This window comes from Amblyomma maculatum, chromosome 1, assembly GCF_055883805.1.
Source record: "Amblyomma maculatum isolate TAMU_Amacu chromosome 1, ASM5588380v1, whole genome shotgun sequence".
Lineage (NCBI taxonomy): Eukaryota > Metazoa > Arthropoda > Arachnida > Ixodida > Ixodidae > Amblyomma > Amblyomma maculatum.
This window is the reverse complement of record NC_139344.1, coordinates 86,183,404-86,202,842: the sequence shown is the minus strand read 5'-3', so window position 1 is coordinate 86,202,842 and position 19,439 is coordinate 86,183,404. Positions and strand designations below refer to the sequence as shown.

General features: G+C 46.2%; 1 non-coding gene and 1 pseudogene across 1 annotated transcript; both read right to left on the bottom strand.

Moving 5' to 3' along the window:
• Window positions 1-875: 875 nt before the first annotated feature.
• LOC146203076 (uncharacterized) lies at window positions 876-6,929 on the bottom strand (annotated as a pseudogene).
• A 10,544-nt stretch (window positions 6,930-17,473) lies between these two features.
• TRNAL-CAG (transfer RNA leucine (anticodon CAG)) lies at window positions 17,474-17,557 on the bottom strand. The gene has a single exon. It is a non-coding gene; the product is annotated as a tRNA-Leu (tRNA).
• Window positions 17,558-19,439: the final 1,882 nt, after the last annotated feature.

Here is a 19,439-nt window from a genome sequence, read left to right as displayed (position 1 = left end):
ATTTTTATACTTTGCTTAAAAGCTTCCCATTTTTCGCACCACTCAGCTCCTGTGCTGTCGTGGAGTTCTCGTAAAAGCTCTGTCACAGTTTCTAAAAATATTCCGTCTTTGACAAGGTTACTATTTAATTTCCACAGAGACCAATTAAACTTTGGCTTTCGCATCTTTGAACCAAGTGTGAAAAACACTAAGCTGTGATCACTACAACTCACTGTCCGGACGCAATAATCAACACAGGACATTACCATCTCCAGCGATATGTAGGCTCGGTCTAATGGTGCATGCCTCTGCCCCTGAAAATGCGTAAACTGTACTCTTGCTTTTGACATGCATAACGCAACGTCTTCCAAGCCCTTTTCTGAGACAAGTTCGCTCAGTAAGATAGCGCTTTGGTCACCTCGCCTTATACTACCGTTGCGATCTTCTTCTCTACAAACACAGTTAAGTCGCCGAGCAAAACAAACCGCTTGTTGCAATCAAGCAACCCACCTATTTCTTTAAAAAAAATTGTCCGCTCACTCACTTGATTCGGCGCGTACAAAGAGATCACCCGCCACTCCGCACTCGAGAAAGAAAAATCGCACGCCACAAACCACCCAGAGGCACTACTGGTTACTGAACTTTCAACAACACCCAACGCCCTTCTAATAAAGAGCGCACAACCACCGGACAGAGCTACAGAATGCGACACACACGAATTGAACAACGAACGGAAAGGCAGTACCATGCGGTCCGTGCCTTCTTCACTGTCCACCTTTGTCACTTGCACTGCAATAATATCGACAGCATAGTCCTCGAAAAGCCTGCTTAGCTGATACTGCCTACGCCAGGCGAGGCCACGAACGTTTATAGAGGCAAAACGTATCCCTGTTTGTAGCGTCATTCTGAAGTTCAGAGAAAGTGGCTATGAGGCGCTCACCAGTCCTTGTTCCCGCAGTGTCAGCCGGCAGCATTCCCTTGGTCCGTGGTTACAGCCTGTCCACGAAACTCACTGTCAGGTAGGCGGGTTGTCCGCCCTCTTCACGCCTTCGACGACATTAGGCCTCACCCCAAGTTTTGGTCTTCTAACAAATGGCGTTTTGGGGGCGGTTCTTGACCAGTGCCACTCGTCTCCGAATCGACTGCTTCGCGTGTTCACTTCCCCGCTGAGCCGCCCTCGTTATGACCCGTGCAATCCATGGAAGCTTCGTCGTTGCCCGCTTCCAAGCTGTTAGCACTCGACTGCAATACCTCTCGTCCGTCAGCGTCCTGGGCACAGCTTGCGTTTTGCCCGTCCGTCTTCGCCGCCTCTAGCGTATCTTCAACAGGAGTAGGCACTGGCACCGTGGCTTCCTTCGAGGCTTCTCCGACGCTGTCGGCACGACTTGTTGAAGAATTGTCAACAGCTGTCACAGAGGCGAGACTTTCTTCCGCCTCCACCTCGTCCATAGTCAACTCCGACTTTTCAGTGAGCGCTGTAGTGGCAACTGCAGCATAGGTCCTTGTACAACGGTCCGCTGCATGCCCGAAACGCTTACACAGTTCGCACTTTGGGGCATGACCCTATGTGCCCAAGTTGTTGGCACCGGAGGCATCGCGGTGCCCGGCCTGGCACAACAACAACAGCCAGCTCTGTACCAACACGGATCTATCTGGTGGGGTATGTCATCCAGAGTAACACCAGCCTTCATCCTAAGAACGGCTGTGCGTGTCATGGGGTTCTGCTGGCTATAACCATCAACACGACATTCGTCCATTTCGACTTCAATAACCCGCCTATACGGTGCAAGTGCCTCACGTACGTCTTCCTCACGTACGTGGAAGAGCAACCAGTGCAGTTTTAGCCGTACGTCCTGTTTATTTGGGTCAATAATCATGCCCTTTTTCTTCTTAACGGTTAATTCCGGCTTCGCTAAAAGCTTCTTAACACCTTCGGCACTTTTGCACGTCACTGCCCACACATGGTTCATTTGATATGCGCCGAGCGCAAGAACTTCGGTGGGCGGTACTCGTTGAAAAAGTGGCTCTCGGAAATCTTCGGCGCAGTATAGACGCGCTTTCACGTCAGCGTGCAGAAAAACAGTATTTTCAACGACATGCCCAGTTGGCAGTGGGGGCAGAAGGACGACATAATCTTGGCTAATCTTGAGTGGGCGTGGGACATAATCTTGAGTGGGACATAATCTTGAGTGGGACATAATCTTGACGACATAATCTTGAGTGGGCGTGGGAGCAGCTACGTGATGCGGCTCTTCAATTTTGTCCGTTTTTTTGCCCAGGTTACTTCCTATCTACAGCTTGGCGCCCAGTGTACTTCGGATGCGTGGAATTGCAGTGACGCGCCTGTGCGTTTCGTCGGCCTTCACGATGAAAATTTTGACGACCAACACTGGCAACCCTGCTGGATAACCTCTCCGTGGATCAAGGCGTCCGGATCGACTATGCCATCAACACCCGTCGTCGATAAGAACTGCTGGCGTGCTCCGGAACTGTTCAGTGGGCGTGGGAGCAGCTACGTGATGCGGCTCTTCAATTTTGTCCGTTTTTTTGCCCAGGTTACTTCCTATCTACAGCTTGGCGCCCAGTGTACTTCGGATGCGTGGAATTGCAGTGACGCGCCTGTGCGTTTCGTCGGCCTTCACGATGAAAATTTTGACGACCAACACTGGCAACCCTGCTGGATAACCTCTCCGTGGATCAAGGCGTCCGGATCGACTATGCCATCAACACCCGTCGTCGATAAGAACTGCTGGCGTGCTCCGGAACTGTTCAGTGGGCGTGGGAGCAGCTACGTGATGCGGCTCTTCAATTTTGTCCGTTTTTTTGCCCAGGTCAGTAACGACTCTTGTCTATACGCTAGTAAATCGGACAATGCCTGTTTGTTGCTGTTCCCACGCCCGGGAATACTTTTGTCTTTGCTACGCGAGTGTGTGATGGTTGTTAAAGAGTTGCTTTTGCTGTCTGGTGACGTGGAAGAAAACCCAGGACCCGGACGCAATACGCGTTCCCAAGAACCAGGAGCTAATGACGATACACAGCAGAAACAGTTAAGTGATCTGTTTTCATTGCTACAAGATATGAATACTCGAACCGCCAAAATGGAGAAAGACCAAGTTGACTTAATCAGTACTGTAAATGAAATCAAGAAGAGCCAGGAGGCTATTCAGAATCATCTATCAGATATTGACAGAAGGCTAACTGTAGTCGAAGGCAAAGCTGCCGCTAGTGAATCTTTGCAGAAGGAATGTCAACGACTGCAAAGTTTTGCTGATAACCTAGCTTGCGAAAATTTGAAACTGAGGGCTAGTCAGGCAGAGCTCGAAGATAGGCAGCGCCGTGATAATCTTCTGTTTTTTTGGCCTTTCTGACAGCGATTCTGAGTCCTGGGATGACACTGAAGTAAAGCTTCTGAATGTACTTTCATCCGCCTTGAACTTGACACCATCGGAGCTATCAATTGAACGGGCTCATAGACTTGGTACTTTTTCTGAGGATAAAAGCAGGCCGGTTATTGTGAAGTTCTCATCTTTTAAAACTAGGCAAAAAATTCTCTCTTCAAGTTCTAAACTGAAAGATAAAGACATTAAGGTAAGCGAAGATTATTCTTTCATGACTCGGCAGGCACGGAAAAAACTCGTAGAATTTGGTATCGCTCAAAAGTCTAAATTCAAACTGCGCTATAATAAGCTTTACATGAACGGCAAGTGTTACTGTTACGACCAGCTTAATGACAGCGTTTCTGAAGTTCGCAGTACTACAAGCTTTTCACCGGAAACTACTGTACAATAACGATGCGTGAGGGGTAGTGGGCGCTCCTCGGTGTCTGAGCGTTCATTATCGTTCCTTTACACAAATATTAGAAGTGTCGTGCCTAAACGTGATGAGCTATGCGCGACTATCGATGCATGCGATGCTGATATTGTTTGCCTTACTGAAACGTGGCTTTCAGCAAAAGTTGATAGCTCTGAAATCTTTCATTGCAATAAACATTTTACCACTTATCGGTGTGATAGGGGTGACAGAAATGGTGGTGGCGTTTTGATAGCTGTTGCCGACACACTTTTTTCTTCTCCTGTTCATGTCGTCACCAGTTTAGAACTTGTCTGGGTTGAACTGCGCACGCGCTTTAAAAAACTGATCTTGGGAGTTTGCTATCGCCCTCCCTCGTACAGTGCCACGTTTGTTGAAGAACTTCATGATGCTATTTGCGCCATTACCGTTCGTTTTCCAAACGTTCCTACTGTTTTGGTAGGTGACTTCAATTTTCCAACTGTATTTTGGTCCAATGAACGTTCTTATGTTGATCCTTTTTCTACAGAGTGCGATGGTTTTTTTGCGCATGTGTGCCGACTTTAATTTCTCCCAACTTGTTACCCAGCCTACCCGTGTTACATCTTCTTCGTCAAACTTGTTAGACCTTGTTCTCACCACGTCGCCTGATATCGTTGCTCCAATATCTTGTTTGCCAGGTTTAAGTGATCATTACATTCTCCATTTTTCAGTAAATGTCGCGATACCACACCGATATAACACTTCTAAATATATCCGTGACTACCAAAAGGCAAACTTTGATGCAATTAATCGTGAACTCGCTGCTTTTATCGATGAATACTTGCCCTCTTTTCATGACCGCCCAATTGAAATTAACTGGACCCTTTATAAGGATAAAATATCCTCCCTGACTAATTCTTACGTTCCGCTGCGAAAAATATTAACTAACAACTGTTCGCCCTGGTATAATTCTTCACTAAAACGGCTATCAAACAAAAAGAAACGTCTGTTTCGCTCCGCCAAAGTGTCTAATTCTATGCCCCGATGGGACGCTTACTATTCTGCTGCGTCTGCATATAAATCGGCACTAAAACAAGCTAAGGAGTCATTTTTTAGTCATACTCTTCCATCGATGCTAATAAATAACCCAAAACAATTTTGGAACGTGGTTAAGAAAACTGACCCATCTACAATCAATCTGAAAACTACAGATGAACAATTAATTCCTAGTGAAATGTGTGCTGATGTTCTTAATGATGTGTTTACTGCTTCTTTTACGAACAATTTAATTACCGAAATTCCTCATTACCCACCGCGTGACTTCTTTGTTATGGACCCCGTTATAATGGATCCTGTGGGCGTAGAAAAAATAATTGAACAACTGAAGATGTCATCATCATGCGGAGTGGACAACATTAACTCAAAATTTTTGAAAAATACTAAAGTGTATAGTGCCATTATTTTTGCCGAACTGTTTAAACAATCTCTTGAGTGTAGCTGTGTTCCTAGCGACTGGAAGGTGGGCAAGGTGGTTCCCCTGCACAAGTCTGGGGACAAACATTCTCCTAATAACTACCGACCCATTTCACTTACTAGCATCCCATGTAAGATCATGGAACATGTCATCTGCTCTCATCTCGCCAATTTTCTTGAATCGAATTCTTTCTTCAGTCGTTCCCAACACGGGTTTCGTAAAACATTCTCATGCGAGACTCAGCTTCTATGCTTTTCACAAGACCTTCATTTCATTCTTGACCGGGGTTCCATAGCAGACTGTATATTCCTCGATTTCTCCAAAGCTTTCGATAAAGTTTCTCACCAATTACTACTTTTCAAATTAAGTAACCTCAAACTCGACCCTAACATCGTTTCGTGGCTTCAGTCTTTTCTCACTAACCGTTCTCAATACGTGACAGCAAATAAATCGAACTCTCGTTCCTCTCCAGTGGGCTCAGGCGTTCCCCAGGGCTCCGTACTTGGGCCCCTACTTTTTCTCATTTATATTAATGATTTGCCTAACAGCATTGCTTCTTCTGTGTGTCTCTTTGCTGATGATTGTGTTATTTACCGTGAAATTAACAGTGACTCTGACATTTCTGTTCTTCAGTCTGATATTAACCAAGTTTCAGAGTGGTGTAAATTATGGCAAATGGAGCTTAACATTAACAAGTGCAAACATATGCGTATTTCTCGTCGTAACAATGAAGTAGCTAATTACAACCTCAATAATACTCCTCTTGAAACTGTGTCTTCGTATAAATACCTTGGTGTGCACATAACTTCCAATCTTTCTTGGAATCTGCATGTAGAATCTATTACTAACAATGCTAACCGCATGTTGGGGTACCTGCGCCGAAACTTTAACCTTTCTTCTAGTTCAATAAAATTGCTTCTTTATAAAACCCTTGTTCGTCCTAAATTGGAATATGCAGCCTCTGTCTGGGACCCTGGCCTTGCATCTCTAGAATCTGAAATCGAATCTGTTCAAAACCGCGCGTCACGTTTTATACTTTCCAACTATCACCGTAACTCCAGTGTTACCGTTATGAAAACAACATTATCATTACCACCGCTTTCACTACGCAGAAAAATTTCTCGCTTATTCCTATTTCACAAAATCTATTACCACAATCCTGTCCTTAAGAGCCAGCTACTAACTACCCCCACATATGTTTCAGGTCGCATTGATCATCTTCACAAAGTAGGTGTTCCGTCATGTCGTACTAAACACGCCTCTTATTCTTTTGTTCCAAACACTTCTGTCAGTTGGAACCACCTTCCTAGGCACATTGCTGATATTACGGACCCAAATTCTTTTAAGACTGCCGTATGTAATCTATATTTATAGATGGTAGTCAATTGTTTTTGTTCGTTTTCGGTGACATTGTTGACTGTCGGAAATGTTTTTTTTGCCTCAACTGCTTTTCCGCTTTTTTTTTTTTTTTCTTTTTTTTTTGCGCCAATCCTCTTTTTTTTTTTTATCACTTTTCGCCGTGTTATTGTTTCTTCTATGTTGTTTTATGCTGCACTGTACCCTGTACCAATGTATCTTTCCCACTCCCCTCTTTAATGCCTTCGGGCCCTGAGGGTATATGAATAAATAAATAAATAAATAAATAAACTTCTTTCCTGGTACCCCGGTCCGCAAGGCCCGCTGAAACCGCTCCAATAGAGCTCATGATACACGTCCGTCGTGCTCGGAAGCCGGAAGTAGAATGATCGCTCGGCCACCCTGGCAGTACAACGCGAATCAAAATCGTGAGTAGGATTCGAACCCAGGCCCAGAATACTGGACTGCGACCTGAACGCAGCGCCTTGAACCGCTCGGCCATCCTGACTTTTTTTTTTCTTTATTACCGACTTGGCAATTACAAAGAACGATGAGCAGTCGCATGGAATTAAAAACACAAGTCACTACTCTGACAGGATTCTTGTGGTAGAATCGATTAAGTGACGTGAGCTTATCCAAGACTGGCAGCCATTCCGGGGGTTCAGATTGCCCCCCGAAAACATCACGCGTGTACATTACACTTTCAACAAAATACTGATGGGCTGGGTGTACGACAACATGCTCATGGCGAACATCCATCCGCGTTCTCCATAAGCTGTGCATACACAAGACCATTAATAAATCACTGGGCACTTCTCCTGGCTGGGCGCATGGTAGGCAGCGTATGCCAAACGGCGTTATTGGTAAGTCCTTTTGAATAGTACGCTGTAGCACGTCCCACAAAAAAACCGCATCGTGACAATCAAGGAAAATATGCTCTAAGGTTTCCAGCTTTTTGCAAATTAAACAGTCAGCAGACCAAGGCACAAAAAGACATTTGCTTTCCAGCCATGGCTTCACCGGAAGAGTGTCGGTATGCAGTTGAAAAAAAGATTTAGCGGACGATCTGATGGGCATTCTTTTCACTCTTTTCAACACGTCCCGCTCCGAAACCAAAACATATGCAGCGCGATAAAGAGGGACAGGTAAAAAGGTTTGCAATAAATCTTTGTAAAGCCGTTTTCGCGTAACAGTACACATACAATATTTTGAAAATCTCGCCTTCACTTTTTGGAAAGACGCGACAACTTCGCGAAGAAAAGCGCTTAGAGCCATTGGCCCTGTAGACATAGACGAAACTACATATTTCGGCAGGGAATCATGCAATCGCACTTGGATTACAGTTCTAAAAAAAAAAAATCGCTTTGTTCGCGCAAAAAAAGAAGAACCTGGTTACAATCTGATTTAAGTATAAATGTGACAAGCCCAGTCCACCGTTATGCACCGTATGAAACAGATTGCATCGACTGGTACGCTCCCATGTTGAAGCCCACACAAACGTGGCAAATACCCTATGCAGTTTTTGAACAGAAATTCTTGACATAGATAACACTTGCAGGATGTAAAAAATTTTTGCAACTAGAACATATTGCAAACGGTAGCTCTTGCGAACATAGAAAAGTTATGCCCTCCCCATTTCTTTGCGTGGGTTTTCACTTGCTCAACTTCACCGGCCCAACATTCCTTGCTTTCACGGTAATGCTTTAGTGGCACGCCAAGGTAATTACCTGGCGTTATTGTCCATTGCATACTGGAGAACAGTTCAGGCGCGTATTGCCAGTTTCCATGCCAAAATCCTAAACACTTTGCCCAACTAATTTCACTTCCACTTGCATTGCAAAAGACAATGGCTTCTTTTACAACTTCTTGCAAGCTCTCATGTTCCGTCCAAAAAACGCAATATCGTCGGCGTATTCCAAAACCAGAACTTCACTTTGAAAAAATCTATAACCACGTATGTTTGGCCTTGTAAGCAATCTTAAACCGAAAGGCTCCAGATAAAGCGCAAACAAAAGGGGAGACAGAGGACAGCCCTGCCTTACTGACGACTGAACAGGTATACAATCGGTTAAATGCTTATTCACGACCAGTCTCGCTGAACAGCACTCGTAAACCATTTTCACGCCATTTGTAATCACGGAACCAGCATTGACATACCCTAAAACAGAGAACAAAATTTCATGTACCCCTTTATCAAATGCTTTGTGTAAGTCTAATTGCATCATGGCTACCTGCTCTTGCATCGCGTCACAACATTCGAGAACACTCTTTGCTGCGTGTATATTAGCAAAAATGGCCCTTCCTTTTATGCCGCAATGTCTGATGTGGGCCTACAAGCGAAGTAATTGCACATTGGATTCGTCGCTCTAATACTTTCATGTAAATTTTATAGTCAACATTCGTTAGACTTATAGGACGGTAAGACGCTACAGACTGAAGCTTAACTGGGTCATCTGTTTTCGGGATTAGTACAACGTGTGATATTCGAAAAGACGGAGGAGGTACGTTCTTTTCGTAGCATTCACTAATAACTCTTTCCAGTAAAACAGCCATTTCAGTTGGAAAGGCCTTGTATATGGCAGCACCAAGACCATCTGGTCCGGGTGACTTATTGGAATTTAATTCCCCGATAACGGCCTCAATTTCCCCGGAAGTAATACTTGCTTCAAGTGTCTGCGCAACTTCGTCTTCCACTCTTGGCATCAGCGACAGAAAGTCTTTTCTGAAGCGTTCAATGTCCGGTGTTTTCAGGCTAAACAATTCCCTGTAAAATTCTACAAACGCCCGTTCAATCGTTTTTTGTTCCCGAGGTAACTACGTTCTGATAGCAGATTTCTTTCATCTCTTTTGACACTGCGCACCTTTTTTCATCACTAAGTGCCCTTTTTGTGGGCGTCTCTCCGAGCCACCACTTTTCGCTGCGTGCCCTTATCACCGCACCGCTATACTTCTCTTCGTATATCACCTCAAGTTTGGTTTTTATCTCTTTTATATCTTGGGCGAACAAGCCAGGCTTAACGCTCTCCATGCTAAGCATGTATTCAAGTGTGCTACGAAGCTCTTTTTCTTGTTCTTTTTCGTTACGTCGAGGAGTGCATGCTCGGTCAATAGCAGCTATCTTTATGTCGCGCTGAAACTCCTCCCATGCTTGTATAAAATTAGTCATTTTGTAACATATGCGTAATATATTATTTCACTTTATTAATAAACTCTTCATCCAGCAGCAGTTTTTCATTAAATTTCCATAGATCCCAATTGAACTTTGTTGCCTTAAATTTCTAATCATTACGAGGGAGTGGTCACTAAAGCTCATGGGAAGTGTTTTCCAAGCACAAGGGCACACAATCAATGGGAACACATATTCGGTCCAACCTTGCATGACAGCTACCTTGAAAGTGCGTGAACTTTGCTTGGCCTTCATGCGTCAGTATACAGCCAGCATCTTCAAGCTCTGCCTCATTAACAATGTCATTAAGTAGCTCTGCACTCTTGTCACGAAGGACACGGTCTGTTGTTCTATCTTCCGGTCTACAGACACAGTTGAAGTCTCCAAGCAGGAGAACACGCCTCTCATGTATTAGGAAGGATTTCATATATTGAAAAAAACTCTTCGCGCTCAAACGTTCTAGTCGGCGCATAAACGCTGATCACTCTCCAGTCCAATCCAGAAAAACTGAAATCACTTATCAATAGCCGTCCACTCTCACACGAGAACACAGACTGTACGCACTCTATGCAATCTCGGATGAAAATGACACATCCCCCCGATCTTCCAACAGCATGACAAACGCAAACACTATATCTAGAACGATATATTTCAGCCATTTTATCTGTTTGTTGTTGCTTTCCATTTTGCTCTCTTGAACTGCTAGCACATCAATTTCATTTTCCAGCAGAAGGCGGTTCAGCTGCTGTTGTCTCCGACGCGTTGACAGCCCCCTCACATTTAGCGTGGTTACGCGCAAGCTAGTGGATAAATTGGTCGCCATCTCAAGAAATTGTAAATCGCGAAAAATATCACTCACATCTCTCTTGCAGAAAGACAGCATTGCGGTTGATCTGTTGCACGGGATGACCATTCTTCCGTTTTGACGAGTCCGTCCCTCGTTCCAGGCGCTGCTCCCGATCATGGACCGGGCTTGTAGTGTCTCGACCGAAAAGGGTACCCCCGCTATGGCGGAGGCACAGGTGACACAGTTCTCCGGTCTGGAGGCACGTTTGGCCTTTGCTTGAAGGCCGACCGGCGAAGGAGGGCCGCCTTCAGTGGAGGCTGTCCGTTTTCCGCTCCTCCTTGCGTTGATCCCTCGCTGGCACTGTCTTCGTGCACACGCTTGACAGGCAAGGTAAAAGCAGCTGGCATCTCAGCTTCAGTGTCTCCCTGTTCCTCACTGTGCTGCGTAGTCGAAGCTGGGCTTCCAGCACTGGCATTGCCGTTTTCTTTCGTGGGTGTCTCGGTCCCAGCAACATTCGACAACGGAAATATCAAATCAGATTCACAGTGTTCTTTAAGGACAGGGGTCTTCTAAGAGGATTGTTCTTTCTGTTCTGCATCCTCAGTGATTCCACTGCTAGCTTCCTCGGCGTCCACTGCATCCATCAAGTGCTCGCCTGCCACTTCACTCGGCACGGGGCCTGCAACGTTGGCATACGTGCGCACACACTGGGACTCGTCATGGCCGTAGCGACGACAAGCCCGCAGCGCGGCACACGACACTCACGACGTATATGACCTTTCTCGTGGCACCGGAGGCAAAGCGGGACTCTGCCTGGGACGTGGACGAGTGCGACGTCCTCGGCGACCCGAAGCTGCAGGTCCTCAATGGTAACGCCCACTTTTATCTTCCGCGTGGCCGTTCGAGTCGTTGAAGCCTTGTCGACACACCCTTGCACTTTCCACTTGTCTCTTGATAGTTCAGTAACTTTTCCAAAAGCCGCCAACGCCGCTCGCACATCATCGTCGTGCACGCCGTGAAGTAGCCAGAAAAGTTTTAACCTGATGCCTTGGTTACAGGGGTCAATGACCACGCATCGGTGCTCCTTCACTTCAAAAGCTTCGCCTCTTCACCTTTAAACGTCACCACCCACACATAATTCATTTGATATGCCCCGAGGGCAACCACTTCCGGCAGCAGTGAATGACAAGCGAGGAAGTCTCGAAAGTGCTCCACCCGGTACGGCCTGGCTTTTATGTCGCCGTGCAAAAAAAAAAAAAAAAAAAAACTATGCAAAACATTCGAACCTGTAGGCAGATGCGATAGAACCAGTTCATAATCCTTGGCAGGCCTTTCCGTACTCCTGATACCACGGCCCAGCTGGGCCGCTGAATACGCTCCTTGGGAGCCCATGATAAACACGTCCGTCACGCTCGGTGGCCGGAAGTGGAATCCTCTCGGCCATCCAGACAGTACAAGGCGAATCAAAAACGTGCGTAAGTGGACCCTTTTGTTGTACTTTCTTCTAAAAAAATAGAAAATAACTGTTAGAAGTGGGATTCGAGCCCACGCTCGGAATACCGGACTGCGACCTGAACGTAGCGCTTTGGACCGCTCGGCCATCCTTTTTTTTTTCTTTATTGCCGACTTGGACATTCAAAACAAGACGATGAACAATAAAACGTGCCAGAACACTTTCGCGTGACACGGCAGGTTAAAACGTTTTCAGTTTTACCAAACTGTCAAGCACATGGATCCATTGTGGCTGCTCGAGGAGTGTCATATGCACTTCCTTGAACCGCACACCACTGTGTATGAAATGTTCTCGTACAGGATTGACTTATATATCTGCACTGTTAAACTGCATTCTGGTTTTCCACAAGCTGTGGAGGCCCAGGAGCCTTATTGTGTCAAAGGGAAACTCCCCTGTATTAGGAAAAGGTAAATATCGGATGCCATATGCATCTAGAGGTCGCTCTTTTTTTAAAGTTCTCTGAAGCACATCCCAGAAAAAAAATGGCATCCCAACAGTTCAAAAACACGGGTTTTATCGTCTCAGGTCTGTTACACAAGAAACAGTTTGTTGACTAAGGGACGAAAAGTCCTTTAGCGTGCATCCATGTTTTGACTGATAATGTGCTAGTGAGGAGTTTAAAGAAACATTATTTGACTGGTGTTGATATTGGCATCTTCTTAACTCTCTTGAGTACATCATCTCCTGGGCCTGGACTGTGCGACAAACGGTATATCGGTACAGGAAGCATTGCGTCCACTAGGTCCACATAAATTTTTTCCGCTTAACATTGCACAAATACTCCATGGGAAAGCGCACATGCAGCAATCTGCACGCGAGCACCACTTCTCGCAAGTACCCTCTTACTGTACCACCTACATTGAGACACGAATTGACAAGAAAATTAGGAAGGAGTCGACCAAGCCGAACTTGGATTACTGTTCTGAGGAAGACATCGTTTTGGTCACGAAGGTACAGTCGAGCGCGATTTGAAGGTTATCGCGCGAGCGTCGACCGGGAACATGAACAGCGCCATGGCCCAGAATTCTCTGCCGAGTCGAGGGGGGTATCAAGCCAGCTTCACTCACTCTTTTTGCTGTTCCTTTAGCAGCCGTCACTCCCTGCTGGGACATCAGTTCCTTTTTTTTTTTTACTTTTGGTTCTGCGAACAGGCAATGATCGTTGTGCGCACGACGTATTCTTCGGTATTATCTGAAATTGGACATTTTATCGCACCAAATAGAAAGCTTAGAATAGAGAGAAAGGGCGGTGAGTTTGTCGCGGGGGGGGGGGGGGGGGGGGGGTGATGGTTGCTGTATCGAACAGCGAACGAGGGAGAGAATAGTGCGAAATCATGATTTTTCTTGTTCCAAATTTGGCCGCCAGGTGCCTGGAGTGCTAGGCTGGTCGACGCTCGCGCGATAACCTTCAAATCGCGCTCGACTGTACATGAAACGTGAGACAACTTGCCGCAAAAGTAAATGTGCCGAACCAAGCCCTCCTTTTTGTACGGAGAGAAAAAAATATGTTCGGCTCGTCCTTTCCCAGGTCGACGCCCAAATGAAAACGGCAAAAACACGGTGAAGTTTTTGTATGTTTGTCCTCGAAGCACTCAGCACATTCATCACGTACCACACTTTAGCAGTAAGGAAAAGATTACATATAGTGGCACGCGAGAACATGGATAACTGCCTTCTTTGCCACGCATCACTTTTTCCTTGGCCCTCGATATTTGGTTATGCCAGTACGGATGTGGGTCCCGGTAAGAATCAAGGGGTACTCCTAGATACAATGCTGGAGTGGTTGACCAGCGCATCCGAGAATAGCGTTCGGGTGTGACCTCCCAGCTACCATGCCAGAAACCGCAGCTTTTTTCCCAGTTTATCTGGGCACCTGTGCAGCTGCAAAATTTCTGTACTACATTCGTCACCTCGCAAATACTTTCTCTATTTGCACAAAAGACAGCGATGTCGTCGGCATAAGCCAAGATTTTCACATGCACTGATTGTAGCGTGAAGCCCGTTATGCATTCGTTATTCCGGATGGCCAAGCAAAGCGGTTCAAGGTAGGCTGCGAATAGCAATGGTGACAGTGGACAACCCTGCCTCACAGAAGATCGCACTTGGAGGCTTTCAGTGAGTTCTCGATTCACAACAATCCGTGTGGTACAGTTTTCGTATGCCGTTCTAACGCCCTCTATTATTACTCGGCCGACATTTTCATCATCTAATACGGCAAACAGAACATCGTGAGAAACGCGGTCAAAGGCTTTTGCCAGGTCTAGTTGTATCATCGCCACTCGGTCATCAAATGAGTGACAGCATTCTAGTATGGATCGTGCCACGTGTATGTTAGTGGCGATACTTCGCCCTTTTATGCCGCATGTTTGGTTTGTGCCTACGAGCGTTGTTATAAGACCCTGCAATCTTTTCGCTAGTACCTTCATGAAAATTTTGTAGTCGACATTGGTGAGGCTTATCGGGCGTAAGACCCACCACAAAAGGCGCTTATCAGGGTCATCGGTTTTAGGAGTAAGCACTATGTGGGATGTTGTGAAAGACAGCGGAACACGTTTTTTCTCATAGCTTTTGGTCAACAACCTTCAGCAGAGCCTGGGCTATAGCAGGTTTGAACACTTTGCAGAAAGCTGCACCCAGTCCGTCAGGGGCAAGGGTTTTACCTGCTGGCAGGGCATCTATTGCATCCTCAATTTCTTTCACGGAAATCGGCCGCTCAAGCCGTGTTTTAACTTCTTCCTCAAGTTTCGACATAAGTGGAAGGAATTTACCATAGAAGCCCCGTTCAGTTTTTCGCGACTGACAAAGCATATCTGCGAAATGATCACAGATTGCGTTCTTGATTACGCTACTGTCCGCTGAAATACCTGTGCTAGTTCTTATTTCTCGTATTTCCTTTCGACACGCGTATCGTTTTTCGTCTGATAACGCACGCTTTGTTGGTGTTTCCCTTGCCCACAGCTGTTCCGTCCGCGCCCGAATAACTGCCGCACTATACTTATCTACGTCCATTTTTTCAAGTTGGGCTTTGACACCCCTGATCTCATTACAGCATGCGCCTGGTTGGGCGTTTTCTATACACGTCAGAAATTCGAGCTGTTTACGAAGCTCTGCTTCTTTTTGCTTCTCTGCGTATCTTAATGTCGTGCTTTTTTCAATCGCTCTCATTTTTACCCCCTGCTTAAAATCCTCCAATTTTGCATCGAGGCTCGACGGTTTCGCTGTAAGTCATATATTTAATTCTTAATCTGTTTCGTTAAAAAAACTCTCGTCCTCCAACAACTTATTATTAAGTTTCCATAAATGCCAATTAAGCCGATTTTTGCTTTGTTTTCTTCCAAAGGTTGCAATCACTAAGGCCTGATCACTGAAAGCCACAGGTCTAACTTCGTACAAGGTGTAAAGTGGTACAAGTTCAGATGCGACATACAATCTGTCTAATCGAGCATGGCTGTTGCCCTGAAAATGGGTATACTGCGTGTAAGTGCCATTAGTAAATAAACTTCCAATATCTTCTAAATCATGGCCATGGACGATTTCATTCAAAACATCAGCACGTTTATCACGTACAAATGACTTTTTGGCGCGATCTGAAGCTTGGCAAACGCAATTGAAATCACCCAGTAGGATTAACACCCTGTCACTGTTTAGGTATGACTCCAATCCTTCAAAAACTAATTGTCGCTCAGTCTCTGCGTTTGGTGCATACACACAAATAACTCGGAAATCAAGGCCGCAGTGCAAAAAATCAACGACAAGGAGACGGCCGCTTTGACACGAGAAAATCGACTGTACCATAATACCAAGATTATTGCGAAGAAAAAGTACACAACCACCAGAGGCACCTACATGACAGACACATGCATCAAAATGAGTACGGAAAGCGGACATATTTGGTCTGTAGCAACTTCACTCTCAATTTTCGATTCTTGCACGGCGACTACATGTAGATCGTTATCTAGAAGAAGGCGACTAAGCTGACAATGTCGCCTTCTTCCTCCAAGGCCTCTCACGTTAATAGTTGCTGCACTTGGCTTCACTTATTGTGATCGCCATATCGAAAAGAAAAAACTTATAAAATGGTGTCTGCCCTCGCGCCACACCCCAATACCCTTAGCCAAAATGACACTTTGCACAGAAAACTATGGAGGCGGTTTCCCCGCCTAGCTTGTATCGACCGAAATGTCCGGCCGCGGCTTCAGGGTAGACCGCCTCAAACCTGGTGTTTTGGGTGGTGGTCCTGTTGAAGCGTCCTTCTGTCAACAGCGTCGTGGGGGCGCTTTCCGGCCACCAAGGTAGCCGCACAGGGAATAATGTCCATGCCCTCAGAATCTGGAGGAATGCAAGGAGCCTCAGTATCGACTGAAGATTTCGCCTCGCCCTCCGACTTGGGCCCGACGTCCTGGTGAGGCGCTGGTTCACGTGTGGTGACATCCGCCTCAACCACGGTTTTCTCCTGCTGCGGCATCACCAGGACAGTCTTCCTCTCACCCGCAGCTGTCTCAGTCGCAGCGGAATAAGTCTCTTCCATATCCGTCTCGTCCATGAACAAGGCGGATGCGTCCTGAGCGTTCACGGGCCGGTGCCGCGGCAGCGTACGCAGAGCGGAGCTCTCCCTGGCACGACCACAAGGGCCAGCTCACCGGCGACGCTCACCTGGTGGGGGATGTCGTCGAGCTTAACTCCCGGCTTCAGATTCAGGGTCACATGCCGTGTAGTCGACCCTTTGTCCACCATGCCCTGCACGCGCCACCGCTCGCGAGCGACGTCGGTGACCTTGCCATATGCTGCAAATGCGAGCTTCACGTCTTCTTCCGGAACACTGTGTAAAAGCCAGTGCACTTTCATGCGTACATCCTGGTTAGATGGGTCGATGACAAGACACCGACACTTTTTCACCACCAGCTCACCAGAACTGATAATTTTTTTCACGGCGTCTTCATCCTTGAAAGTAACCGCCCACACATGGCTCATCCTGTAGGCTCCGATGGCGAAAACTGTGTTCACAACAAAACGCCCTGTAGACAAACTCGGTAAAACTACCTGGTATTCACCCCCTGTTGAAGAAACAGCGGCAAAAGATCTGTTACCGCGGCCCTACTGGGCCGCTGAAGCCGCTCCGACGGAGCCCATTTCACACACGTCCGCTCGCTAGCGAAGCCGGAAGTGCACTCCACCACTCGGCCATCCTGACAGTACAACGCAGATCAAAAACGCGAGTAAGGGGACCCTTTTGTTGAACTTTCTTCTAAAAAAAAGAGACACTAACTCTCTCAGAAGTGGGATTCGAAACCACGCCCGGAATACCGGACTGCGACCTGAACGCATCGCCTTGGACCGCTCGGCCATCCTGACAGTACAAACCTAATCGAAAGCGTGAGTGAGGGGATCCTTTTGTTGCACTTTCTTGTAAAAAAAAAGACACTAACTCTGTCAGAAGTGAGATTCGAACCCACGCCCGGAATACCGGACTGCGACCTGAACGCAGCGCCTTGGACCGCTGGGCAATCCTGACTTTTTTTTTTTCTTCTTTATTGCCGTGAAACACAAAACAAAAATACACATGATAAAACACGTCAACTACACTCCAGCTAACGCGTACGTGGCTAAAATCTTTTCAAGTGCACCAACTCATCAAACAGACAGTGCCATTGTGGTGGATCCTGCTGCGTCTTGAACGTTTCGCGTATATACCCCGCACTTTCAATGAACTTTTCACGCGCAGATCGTGTATCTATATCTGCATGACGCACCTGCATTCGTGTTTTCCACAAACTATGGAGGCCAAAATGCATAATTAAATCATAAGGTGCATCATCGTTCTGCACTGGTAGGAATGTTATACCGTAAGGAGTTAGTGGAAGTTCCTTTTTAATTGTCCTTTGGAGGACGTCCCATAGAAAGACAGCATCCCAACACTAAGAAAACGTGCTCAATTGTTTCCGTTTTTTTGCACAACAGGCAATTTGTTGTCCATGGGACGAAGATACCTTTATCATTCAAATAGGTTTTAACAGGGAGCGTATTAGAGTGAAATTTGAAAAGGAACGTTTTAGCAGATGGCCTCACGGGCATCTTCTTGACTCTTTTCAAAACGTCCTGCCCTGGGCGTCCACAGTGTAATGCCCGGTAAAAAGGCACCGGCAGCATCACGTCAATGAGATCATTATATAGTTTTTTTCTGGAAACATTATAAAGGTAATCAAAAAAGAACCGCACTTCAAGCAACTTGCACGAAAAAACAACCTCGCGCAGGTAGCCCGTCACAGTACCAGGCATGTTTTCACATGACACAATCCATTCAGGGAGCAGCCTCTGTAACCGCACTTGCATCACAGTTCTTAGAAAGGTATCTTTTTGATCACGCAGGAATATAAATCGCGAAACCATTTGACGCAAGAACAAATGGGCAAGGCCAAGCCCGCCCTTTTTAACAGAAATAAACAAATTCGTCCTGGTGGTTTTTTCCCATGTGGATGCCCAAATAAAAACAGCAAAAACACGGTGCATTTTCTGAATTGAGCTTCGTGAGACACACAACACATTGATGAGGTACCACAGCCTCGAAAAAAGAAAAACGTTGCAAATAGAAGCGCGTGACAACATTTAGAGTTGCCTTCCTTGCCAGCCATCCGCTTTTTCTTTCGCTCTGGATGTTTCTTCCATCCAGTGCACGTTGGGATCTCGATAACAATCTAAAGGCACGCCTAGATATCGCGTAGGGAGGGCAGACCATCGCAGCTTACAGAAGAAATCAGGTGCCACGTCCCAATCACCGTGCCAAAACCCAGAGCTTTTCTCCCAATTGATCTTACATCCGGTTTGATCATAAAATGTTTGGACGACACCCGTGACTTCACAGATGCTCTTCCTGGTTGCACAAAAGACTGCAATGTCATCAGCGTATGCTAGCATTTTCACGTGCGCTGATTGCAGCTTGAATCCTAAAATACGATCGCTGTCAATGATAGACAAGCAAAGTGGCTCTAAATACAATGCAAAAAGCAGGGGTGAGAGCTGGCAGCCCTGCCTTACCGATGACCGCACCGCGATGCTGTCAGTCAGTTCACCATTCACTATAATACGGGTCGTGCAGTTCGCATAAGCCATTTTAACACCCTCCGCTATGACTTCACCAAGGTTAGAATGCTCCAAAATGGAACAAAGAATTTCGTAAGAAACACGGTCAAAGGCTTTCGCCAAATTTAATTGCATCGTGGCTATCTGACCACCGAGTGCATCAACACATTCTAATACGGTTCTTGCGACATGTATATTCGTGGCAATGGATCGACCCTTGATGCCGCACGTTTGATGAGGCCCAACCAATTTTTTTTATTACGCTTTGCAGTCTTTTTGCTAAAACCTTCATGTACACTTTGTAGTCAACATTGGTG